The sequence below is a fragment of the Anas acuta genome, chromosome 1 (assembly GCF_963932015.1).
Source record: "Anas acuta chromosome 1, bAnaAcu1.1, whole genome shotgun sequence".
In the NCBI taxonomy this organism is placed as follows: domain Eukaryota; kingdom Metazoa; phylum Chordata; class Aves; order Anseriformes; family Anatidae; genus Anas; species Anas acuta.
Genome location: NC_088979.1, coordinates 201,880,961 through 201,892,929, shown reverse-complemented (window position 1 = coordinate 201,892,929; position 11,969 = coordinate 201,880,961). Strand labels below are relative to the sequence as shown.

The window sequence follows — 11,969 nt, the reverse complement described above, 5'->3', positions numbered from 1 at the left end:
TGAGATGTTCTGTGTCTCAGTTTTCCCATCCCTTAAATGAGGCTGCTGTCATTTTCTCCAAAACAATGCCTGAAAGGCTTAACTGATGCCTGGGATGTGCAGCCCTAAGCCAACTATGGAGCAAAGAGATGAGCAGAACTCACAGTCTTTCCCCAAAGAGATAAACCAGAGTCTTTTTCTCCCCTTAATCCTCTCTGACTTTTTTCTCTCTTTACCAAAACCACACTGTGTCCTGCTTTGTGTTGATGCATCTCCCAGATAAGTGACCCACCTGCAGCCCATGAGCTCCAGAACTCCCCAGGACTGGTAGACACCACCTGCCCACAGCACAGTCCTTCAGACAATATATTTCCCTCGTGGCCCTTCCCAGGCTCCCACATCACACTCTTCCTCAGTCTGCTCCTGCAGATTTTCACAGCCAGACGATGGATTGTGTCTATTGCTAATGCTCAGACGTGAAGGTTTTCTTACAGCACTGAGATGCCACCTGATGTACGCACCTTTTCTACAACACCTGCTTGTAAACCCCCCTTCCCCCCAAAAAAAAAAACAAACACTGAATGACTGTTAATTGAAAGTAAATTGAGTTTGAAAAAGAACGGAGACATCTGCATGTGATGTTGTTTTATTATTACAATTAGGCAAATGAGGTTTTCAAGCAAACTTGAAATAAATTTGGGAAAATCTATGCCAGCATTAGGACAAACATAATAAAAAGCAGTTAGCAGGCTTATTGCAGCAAAGCAAATCCATTTGGTGCTTTACTGGGATGGGAAGGGTTGAGGGAATACAGGCATTTACAGGGCAAAAAGTTCCTTTACAAAGCTGATTTGAGTGGGGGAAGATGACGAGCTTTTTGCCGTGTTCGTGGTTCTTCAAGAAAGTCAGCCTAGATGCAGACAGCCTAAATTCCCAGCCTAAATTCCCTGTTTGCTAGAGAAAAAGTGATGGTGAGCTCAGCTGCTCAGGCAGCCTAAGGAAAGTACTGCGGAGGGAGCTGTCGGAGCCAGCCCACAAGGAGCACTAGGACTTGTAGGGAAATGAGTCAGGCTGAACCAGGGCTTCAGATGTTTACAGGAAACTGGTGTTATTCTGTGGAATTGTCCCTGAAGGGCTGGAAGCTTGCAAGCACTGGTAAGGTTTTAAAGTAACAGCACTCCCCAGCCAAAACTTGTGCCTGCATACGCACACAGCGCACAGTGAGAAACTCTAAATTAAACCCAGAGACAAACTCCAGATATTTGACAGATCTCTGTGTAAATGACTGCAAAACACTTTCAAATTTTATTGAAAAACCCTCTTAAATTTTATCAGAAATAAGCTCCCTGTGGAAACATTTGTAATTTCCCTTTTCTTGAGACCATTCTGCAGTACAGATGGCTGGGGCCACCCGTAGCTGCAGGGTGGCACTGGAGATCCCAGAGAGCTGAGGCTGAGTTGCCCAAGATGGGCAAGCTGGTTTGGGTTTGGGTTTGGGTTTGGGCTTGGGTTTTGGTTTGGGTTTAGGTTTGGGCTTGGGTTTTGGTTTGGGTTTGGGATTGGCTTTGGGATTGGATTTGGATTTGGGTTTATGTTTGCATTGGGGTTTGCATTGGGGTTTGCATTCGGGTTTGCATTTGAGTTTGCATTTGAGTTTGGGTTTGTGTTTGAATTTGGGTTTGGGTTTGGGAAGCTGTTCTCACTACACAAGCCACCAAAGCCACTCAACAAGCAAATGTCAGGAGTTAACAGGAGCCAGGCACTCTGCTCGATGTCAGTGAGGCCACCTTTGCTTTATCAGAGCCTGGATTTTTATTCATTTTGATACCTGGAATGAGCTTGCACACCAAGGGAGCTGGTGAAGGAGAGGAAATACTAGGAGCATACATACCCCTCTTGGTCTCACAGCAGCAGCTGCATGGCTATGCATTGCCAACACCGAGCAAAGCCTTCTTACATTGGGCTGCACTCACACCGTGCTGAGCAGTGCAGCTGGCAGTGGGTTGAAGGGAGCAATGCAAGATGCAAAACAAAGCTGCTCCACCATGGCTTCCTCCACAGCCAGTGGAGAGTGATAAGCAGCATAATATAATATTTTTCTTGTGTGCCCCAAATCTGACTGTTGACACTCTCTTTATTCACATGTAATAAAAGGATCCAAATGGAGCCACCATTCTGGGTGCAATAAACAATTGGAATCAATCATATTTTGGTTTTGTCTTGCGTAACGCCAAGAAGCATGGGACTGATGTTTTTCTTCATCGTAGTGCCATAACACTACATGTGTAAATCCTAACATTATTTTCCTCTTCTATTTCATTGCACATCACATGTCCTCAGCTTCCACCACAAATGGCATTGGCAAGGGCTCATCTCTGGCTCCAGAGGAAGGCTGTGGACAGCTTGCACTGTGCAGGAGGATGGATCTGCATGGGACTTTTCACAGGAACCAGCCCTGCTTGTGTTGCCAAACTTGGATGGACTTTGACAAGTGTCGATCCAGAGCAACGTTTCTCATTTCAGGCACTGCTTTGGGTTCAGGGAATTGGGATCCATGTGAAGGAGAACGTCATTTGCACAGAACAACCTCAGAAAAATGTCTAAAAATTGACGAAATATGGAAATGTTGTCAAAACAAACAAGCTGTCTGCTTGTAACCACAGCTGTACTTACCAGGCTCTTTTTCCAGCCCACTTAAACCTCTCCTTGCAGCTACAATTAACAGAGTCCACAGAGCCAGAGCAGAAACCACAGCTCAGGATGCTCTGCCAGTGCTGTCTCTACTGACACCTGTGTCTTCTGAGGTGGTTACGGATTCCCTGCCAGCCTGGGTTTCATCTCACCCAGCACAGTTTATCTGACCCATTTTAGATGCAGGCTCGAAGCGAATTTTGGTGTTGGTGTGCTGTTTCCCTTCAGTGACTGTAGAAGGATTGAGGCTTTGATACATGTAGATAAACATCTCTTTTGAGCCAGATGAATCCAAGCAGAAATGCTGATCCATCCACCAGGCATGATGCTGGCCTGCATCCCACATCAGGCTCTCCTTGTCATCGCTGGGGGAACTTCAGGAGCCCACAGCATTTCTTCTCCAGGTCTTGGAGTGTCTCACCTTCAGCAGAAGTTCCTTAGGGTTGACTAGTAAAAGTGTGTGAATATCCAGGTTAAATAATAATAATAATAATAATAATAATAATAATAATAATAATAATAATAATAATAATAATAATAATAATAATAATAATAATAGGGACGGCAAAGGTTTGGGAAGAAGAGTGCAGACATGTTTTGTCATGGGAGAGGAACTGAAGGCAATCAGAAGGGCACTGCAGAGAAAAAGCATCAGAGGAAGACAGTCTTAAGCTTGGCTCAGCTGCAGTTCTGAAACCTCAAGCCATGCTGGAAGGAAAGTGCCTGAGCCATTCACAGTCCATGAACAGCAATTTCTGGGATTTTCTTTCAATTATTTCAGTTAAGCTTTGTACTATATCACACGTATCTGTGAGTGTGGCAGAACTCCACTTTGTAAATAAGGCATGATGTGCACCATGAACATTTTCCCTCTTGTCCACAAGGCAGAATTAGACTGGAGGAGTTGTACACCTTGGACAAACATCAAAGTTAAGCTGTTTCTGGCCTAGCTAAGCTCTGCCCATACCTGTAGCCACAACAGGACCATGACAGTGTCAAGCAGCAGCTACCAGTGGTCATACTGCTGGCATGGGTCCTGCAGTGGTGTTGGTTATATCCAGATAACACATCCTTGAGCCATGCTTGTACACATCTCAGGGCTATCCCAGGCCAGGGACATTCCCAGGAGATGGCACAGACCACGTCACTGTGCTCTGGGGACGAAACAGCTCAGCCATATGGATGGGAGCCATGCTGTGATGCTTGGCTTCAGGATTGGAGAGGACTGGCCTTGGCTCGGTTTGTTTCTAGCTCAGTCCAGCAGCGTGTTTGACAGACCCAGAGCTACTCATTAGCCACCTTCCTTCAGAGCACCATGTTGCCGTGCTTGGAAAAAGGCTCACACTAGGCTACAGTTCCTCATTTTGCACTGCAGGCTGGTATTTACAGAGGTTTTCTGAGAGGCAGATGTAATCTCTCTTCTGGCGTCCCAGGAGAGCTCCCAGCTAGCTGATCTATGGCAAGGACACAACACAGACCGTTAGCTACCTCTCTCTACCCAAACTGAATCTGTGAGCAGGAAAGAAAGAGTCAGAGCACACCTTATTCTTTAGCCTTAGGATATAGGAGCCCTAGTTTCCTGTGGTTTGGACATACGAGAGTGAAACCGTAGCTTGAGGAATAGCAGCAGCTTTCTGGCTAACAGGGTTTAGCCACAGTCTTAAAAAAGAACAAGGGAAAAAAATGATTGTTTAGTGTTTGGGAGTGAGGGTGGGGAGGGGGGGAAGCAATTTTCTGTCATTTTTACAAGGTCACATGACAGAGGCCCCTGAAAAATATTTGCAAAGTTGCAGCTAGCAAACCTTCTGAGTGATGAAGCCATAGCAACCTGTGCCAGAGACCAAAGGGTATGATCAATGTTTGCAATTAAAATCTCTTTTGTTTTGTGCTATTCACATACAGCGACCCTTGCATTTTGGTCAGCAGAGCGTACTCCATGCAGCCTTCAGCTCAGGCTTTGTTCTGTGCCCTGTTCGCTCTCTGAAGGCAGGAAACAAGATCTGTCTGAGCCAGCACACTGCCTGAACTCCACTTTCTATTGTTGTGCTGCCACAACAGTGAACACAAGGTCCCCCCGCCTCTGTTTTCTAATTCCCCACAATCCACCCTTCACGATGAAATTAGCAATGTATCCTCTAATTGTATTTTCAGAGCCATAACAATGCAAGCACATAGAGAGAACAATGCACTGCTCATTATTAAAGAGAAAAAATAATTAAAATCTCAGCAGAAATGATACCTGGATTGGGGAAAAAAAAAAAAAAAAGACAACACATGAAGAGTTTCTGCTAGCCTCCTGTAACACCTTTCTCTAATAACAGGTTGGTTTGATTTAAACACAAATGAACAAGTATTATGTTTTCCAACAGCATATCTGTAAAAGCCACAGGGAAACTATACCAAGCAGAGCTCCTCAGCTTGTGGCAGACTCACCTGAGTTATCCTTACAATGTAGGAACCATAATCACAATATCTTTGTATGATGATCTGCCCTTCCTCTCCCTCATCCCATGGGAGATCCACACATCCATTCACATTCCAGGGCTGCAGAGCAACCCTCTGTCATTTGCACCATGCGATCTGGTAGAAATGCAAAGCTATTATCACCTTGCAAATACATCATCTTCCTGGAAAAAAAAAAAATAGAGAAAAAAAAGGAAGGAGAGTCTGGGGAATTAGGGATGAATCGGCTTGACTTCAATGCCCAGAAAATTCTTGGAATGAACAGCCAAGCAATCTGTCTCTTAGCACCTAGAATATAACCAGGGGATAAGTAGCATCCGGCCTCAATTTCCCAGGAGAAAATCACATCCTACCAACCTAATTTCCTCCTATGACAGTGTAATGATCCTTGTGGGTCAGGAGAGCAGCAGCAGATGGAAGACAGCTTAGCCTCGGTAAAGCTCCTGACACCTTCACACGACATCCTCTCCATCAATAAATACCTTAGCTACTTGATCACCCTAAGCTAGCAAGTGATCTGACCAACAATCAGCCAAATGATTGGGTTTAGTAATTTAATAGGTAAACATCCATTTGGGGGTCTGTCATTACCACATTTCTGCTCTCTCTGTCAAATGCTACAGGGAGCTGCCAAGGGAGCACAAAGACAAACAGAGGGTGACCTAGAGCCAGCAAAATAGTTGGAAACGTGGCTGGACAGAACCAGAGCAGAGAGGACATGGGGGACATCACCTCAAAGCAGTGGTCAGAAGCACGGCCCCATGCATAGCTCATTCCTCCAGAGTGCTGGTGCTGGGCTGCAGATGCTCAGGGGAGCCTCAAAGCATCAAAAATGTCCCCCAAACCATGTTAACATCTGTTCCGACATCTTCCTGTTGATGCTGTGGGAGGGAGCAGCAGACTGGGTAGGTCAAGGATAACAGACAAGTGCTTAGGAGCTTGAAGCTGCATCCTGCTGGTTATAGTCCCATGGTGGAAAGCAGGGGAACAGATCCCCTCTTGCTGTTAAATGGAAAAAGCAGGTAGACTCAAACCACTGATTAAAAATGCATTGCAGACTTCTGCAAGCTTCTCCAACCCTGTACATCAGCCTTGGGACTGATGGAGAAAAATCACTGCTGGATTGGAAAAAAAATATTTCACGTTTGGCTTCAAGACACATTTAAAAATAAAATTTGAACCCCCAGACAGTGAGACTGAAGTCTAATACCAACTCCCTTCCCTCTTGCACTCAAATTGGGAGCTATTGATGGCTTAAAGACCTTGTCTTAATTTTCTCCATGACTAATCTATTCAGTTTTCACTTAAGGAACCCTCAATGGCATAATGAGACAGCTGTTGCCTTCCATCCCTCCCCCCAGCTCCCCCAACTAGGAAATTAAATTTAAAACCACTGCTTTAAATAGGCCTGGCACTGTCTCATCTCCTCTTGAGTTGCTGCGGGAGCATCCTACCCATAAGTGCAGGTGTCAGGTCAATCAGAATTCAACCAGCTCTTCAGGTCTGCCTGAGTTGGCAAGTTATAAGGAAATAGAGATGTAAAACTCCTAGGCCTTCCTCCTGTGCAATGCAGTTTGAGGTTCTTTGCTGTTATTGTTCATTTGGTTGGTTTTTATTTTGCCTTTTTTTTTTTTCTGTTTTGTTTTTGAATGGATTTCACTGGAATAATGGAATATTGGAGTGTGAATATGCCATGGGCTTCATGAAAGGCAAGTTATTTAGGGCCTAGCATGTTGAATGGGACTTGAAGGGACCATGCAGGAGAAAGTTGAAGGCTCAGGCCTGATCTTGGTGGGATCAGGAAACTGGTCCTGCCTCGGTGCACCAAAATACAGATCCTTTCTGGATCTCCCTCTGTTTTACACCAGAACACTGTCCCTAATGTATTGTCTGAGAGTCTTTTCTAAGCCAACATTATAGCATCCACATTTCTTCTATGGTAAAACTCCCTGTGTCCCTGTGCCATCCTGGTAAGTACTGGCATCTCTGCTGGGGTGACACAAGTTGAAAAGTTTGTGGGTTTTGAGTGCTGCCTAATAAATACTGAGGAAGGAAGCATATGAAAGAAAATCTTTGCCTTGTGAAAGACCCTGCTGACAACCCTATAACCCCTATGGCCCTTGGCAGGTTGCTTCCTTGCTCTTGGCCTCTTTCTGTCCCTTGCTGGACAAGGTGGCAAAAAACAAACAAAAAAACAAACAAACAAAAACATGGTAATACCTGCCAGAGGGAGACAGAGCTCATCTGTGAAGCCAGGGTTGAAGGAGTAAGCTCTGAAAATATGGTGAGAGTGCAAGGCATTGACTGGGGGGGGCATGAAATTTCCTCTCCTTAATTATTCCAGGCTGCTGTGGACTAAGGGCTTGTGCTTTGGTGTTGGCCTCCATGATGGGATCTGTTGGCTGGGACTGGGACTGAGCCACCAGAAAGAGGGCGCAAAAGCTGTCCTCACCCCGTCATGTTTGAGAGCTGTCCTCGAAAAAAACAATCCAGTCAAATGTGCCTCGGCAATCTCTCCCCTAATGATTCTGAGATTAGTAGCTTCAGACAGAAAATGATAGGCATTTTAATGCAATGTGGGGAAAATATTCCTCTGCTTATTGCTTCTGTGCTCTGATTAGGAGAAAATCACATGAATAATAACACAGTTTCTACAGACTTCACCTTTTACACGAGCGATGTTTTACACTCTCACCTTGGCTCCCTGTTTCATGCTGCTCACCTCTCTTCCCCATGCATTTCCCTCTTTTCTCTCACTTATTTTTAACTCCCTTTGATCTCTCCACACAGCGTCTCCTAGCCTGTTTAGCTCACTTTTCAGCTTAAGCCAAATCAGCTCCATTGAAAGAAATCTTGCTTAAAGAAGAGGAATAAAAACCACGGGGGAATTACACTGTCAGAGCCTGTCCCCAGCCCTTTGAGGGGCTGACTGGAGAGCTGCAGGATCAGATTGCCAGGCAGAAGAGCACCCTTGGCTAATTGCCGTGCCTGGGTTTGCTGAGGGTGTGAAATCAAGCATCAAGCGAGTCCTGGGATCACGAAGAACCTTTGGCTACAGTTGAGGAGCAAGGGAGGAGTTTCCTTCAGGGCTGAGCTCATTGAAGCCTCCCTGGGATGTTCTTTTTCATTCATCCCTTTCCTGTATAAACCACACATCCATTCACATTCCATATTTACATATCTTTATGCCAAGAAGCTCAGAGCATCCCCTGTAGAATATATTGTGCATAGAAGAGGCAAAAAAACATTTTTTTGCCACCTTCTCATATCAAGAGTATTCCCTCTTGTTCTCATGCCTCCACAATCCTTTACCTAAAGCAGATCTTTTCCTTTATTCCTTTGTGGTTTACCTCCAGTGCAAAGTCATATCCCTACCTAGCAGTTCCCCAGATCCTCCCAGCAACTCCAGCAACACCAGGGACTTCCTCAGAGACCCCAGGCAGCTGAACAGTAAATTGTCCCAAAATAAGAGGAAAAAATATGTGTTTCCTACTCACTTTATTGATTACGCTATAAACTATGCTATATGAAGAAGGAATCCAGAGGGTTAGCTCAGTAGAGACCCCAGCTCTCCCGAGTATCCTTCACTGCAGTCATACAAATCACTGCAGCCACAATTTACCTGAAAGGTCACCGTGTCCTCAGGGGGACATGGGAGAGGTTTCAGGGAAGAGTAACAAGAAGGATTAACTTCCTGAGAAATCTCTCCTGTAAATAAAGGCTATGAAATTATGCTTTGGCACATTAGAAAGGGCACAAACAAGAGGATGTACATAAAATGAGGAAGGTCATTTAAGATCTGCTTTTCTCTCTGACTCATATGGCAAGAATGAGACAGAGATATTAGATGCAAAGGAAATTTCTTGTTATCCAAAGCGTAGTTAGGCTGAGGGACTCATTTCCATTAGATGTCAATGAGGCCAGGAACTCAGCCAGACAGAAAGATGGCCTGGACATTTATAAGGATAACCTGAACATCTGAAGTTAACAGTTAATGGAAAGAAAAAAAAATAATAATTAATTAAATATATATATATATCCAGCTCTCAAGAGAGATCTAGCATGTTACATTTCAGACTTTAAATTAATCTCTTGGGTATTAGGAGGATACTTCATTAAGGGGGTGGAGGGGATGAATTAATTTCTCTCTACCTTGGAGTACATGTATGCTGACACTTTTCTTTGAAATTTCCACCACAGGCAGATATAGCCCCTGCATTAGATGGTCCAGATCACTTGGTACTATCAAAATCCCTGTGTAAGACGGGGCAGAAGATACCCCAAAACTATGTACATTTGATGGCCTAGCTTAGATGCAAGAGAGGGAATAAGAGGAAGAAGAAGGAGATTACTAGCAGCTTCCAGCTCACATTTTTTTCCTACCACAGGGCATGTTCATGCCCGATTTCCAATGCAACAAACACTTTGCAAGGAAATATCCATGCACCTTGGTCTGTGAGGAACCCATCCCTTCCCCTTGGTGACTGCAGTCCTACAGCTGGATGGCTGCAGCCCTGATTAGGTCAGTATTCCCAGCTGCTGGGAACATCGACCATCTCTACCTTTATCCTGTTTCTGTGTTGCCAGCCCCACTGCTCTCCTCATTCCAATTTCAGAGGTTTATGGCTTGAGACAGAGCATTACCTGGTGCGGGCTCTATGGATAAATCAGCCAGCGTGTCATTGCACTAAACAGAGGGATTTTACAGCTCAGGAATTTGAAGACCAGCGGCTCTCACTGCAAAAATCTGCACCACTGTACAGAAAACAGCTTCATCATTTCTCTGTCTTCATTAATTAACTTTTCCAAGCTGGAGCAGACCTTTTACCTGTGGTGACCACTCAGGCCTCCAAAATAATAGCGTATATTTATCTATGACATCCCTTCTTCAGTGGGATTTTGGATGGGGTCATGGGCTGAGGTTTCTTGGTGGTCCTTGGGTGATTTTGAACAGCAAAATGTTCCCTGGAATGAGAATGACCTGTGGTGAGACTGATGCCCAAATGTCTTTCGTCTCAGCAAGACTTGGGACTTCATCCCCCTCATTTCCTCTGCAGTCTGCTGTCCAAGCACCATCTCCTGTTCATGATGCATAGAGAGCCTCTTAGAGCTTCATTGCAACAAGAAGCAATGTTAATGGGCTGCCCATTTCCCTGTGGAGGTGGCCCAAAGCCCAGTATTTGGGTTAGATGTTGGGAATCTTCAGATGTATCCCAGTTACAGGGAAATAAAAATGTCCTTTATATCAGGGTAAATAATCCTGCTTAGGCTGTAAAGCTCCGGACGAACAGACGATTCTACTTTCTTGTCAGATCCTAATCTGGCATGCTGATAATGAAGAAATGGAGGAAAAATCACAGGGAGGAAACCAGGAAGAAAGCTCTGTCATTGGGGGAGGAGGGAATTTGCAGGGAGAAGGGGGAAGGGGAATACAGGGAGGGAGCGTGGGGAGGCTTTAAAATGAAATTGAATATTAGGAGGTGGAAAATAAAATGGAGACAGGCTGCACTGAAAGCGATACAGGCTGGAGATGCGAAGAGACAAAGAATGACAGCGGATCAGTTTAAGCATGAAAGAATAGAAAGAAAAAGAATAATAATGCTGGCTTGTAAAGCTGAAATCAGATTACAGTTTCCTCCAGTGAATTAACTCTCCTGTAATGTAGTGCAGGGGGCTTTACAGAGCTGGTGTGATTTCCCCATTGGGTGGCACTGGGACATTAAACTGAGGCGTGTGTGTGTGTGTGTTTCATTATAACCCTGTATATATGTATGTTAAATCTCTCAGAAAGCGTCTGTGCATGAGACATGCGCTATATCTCGCTGCACAGAGCAAGACGTTAAATATGTCTGGGCTTTGGAGGGAGCTGCATAATGAAATGGGTGCCTGCATGTGGGTTTGTGAGGGTGTGACATTAAATCTCGCTGCGTGTTTCTGTCAGGCAGCAAATCACAGTGTGCAGAGGCCCCTGAAAGCCCCAGGGTTTCTTCCCCAACAGGTGGGAAGTCCCCGTGCCAGGATGGAGAAGTCACTTGGAGATCAGGTGGATGGAGTGGGAGCTCTTTTGTGTCCATTACCCAATGAACAGAGCAAGGGTAGAGATGTGGGGGTGCTGGGGAGTCTAACTTACAGCCACAGCATCCCTTGAGGAGGTTTGGTTGGAGGAAGAGCCTGGATGGAAGGCAAGATCCTTTTCTTTATCATACCCAGCAGTCCCAGAGCCAACCAAACCCAGCCTTTTGGTTCTGATTTCTCCAGCTCTCTGGGATCCCAAAGCAGGTTGAAAGGGAGATAAATCCCAGCTCAACAAGCAGCCCTCAGACCTGCTCTTCCTTCCAGGCCTCCCTCGTGCAAAATCTCATTGGTGACCTCATGTCCAAAGATGTAGCCAAGCAGGCTGTAAGCACCTACCTTGAGGTGACAGGTGAAATACCTGAGCTTTCCCAATGTTTATCTATTACAATCAAACATCTAGAATCGTTTTCTTAATTTCTTCGAACTAACCCCACTAGACTCCCTCCCACTAGGGTACCCTGACCATCTCCATGTGGGAAACTGTATACATCCAAGAGCAAAAGGGGAGAAGAAGTCATGGAACCAAGGGTCACATGAAGCTCAGAGAGCTGGAACATCATCTCCATGAAGAATGAAAGCATAATCTAGGATGCTACAAAAGATGACTGGGAAGACATGATGGAGGCTATAAAATCGTGACTGTCAAGGAAAAGATGAATAGGTAATGATTGCTGATGGACTTTTCCAGTGGCCCCAGAGATGGTGTAATTGAGCTGGGGAAATTCTTGCTGCAGGATATAATTTGGTGCTTAAAATTAACA

At 45.0% G+C, this 11,969-nt stretch overlaps 1 long non-coding RNA gene across 1 annotated transcript; it reads left to right on the top strand.

The window, feature by feature from the left end:
* Positions 1-705: 705 nt before the first annotated feature.
* LOC137849936 (uncharacterized) lies at positions 706-3,126 on the top strand. Its single transcript, XR_011092186.1, has 2 exons — positions 706-1,134; positions 2,320-3,126. It is a non-coding gene; the product is annotated as an uncharacterized lncRNA (long non-coding RNA).
* The last annotated feature ends 8,843 nt before the right edge of the window (positions 3,127-11,969 follow it).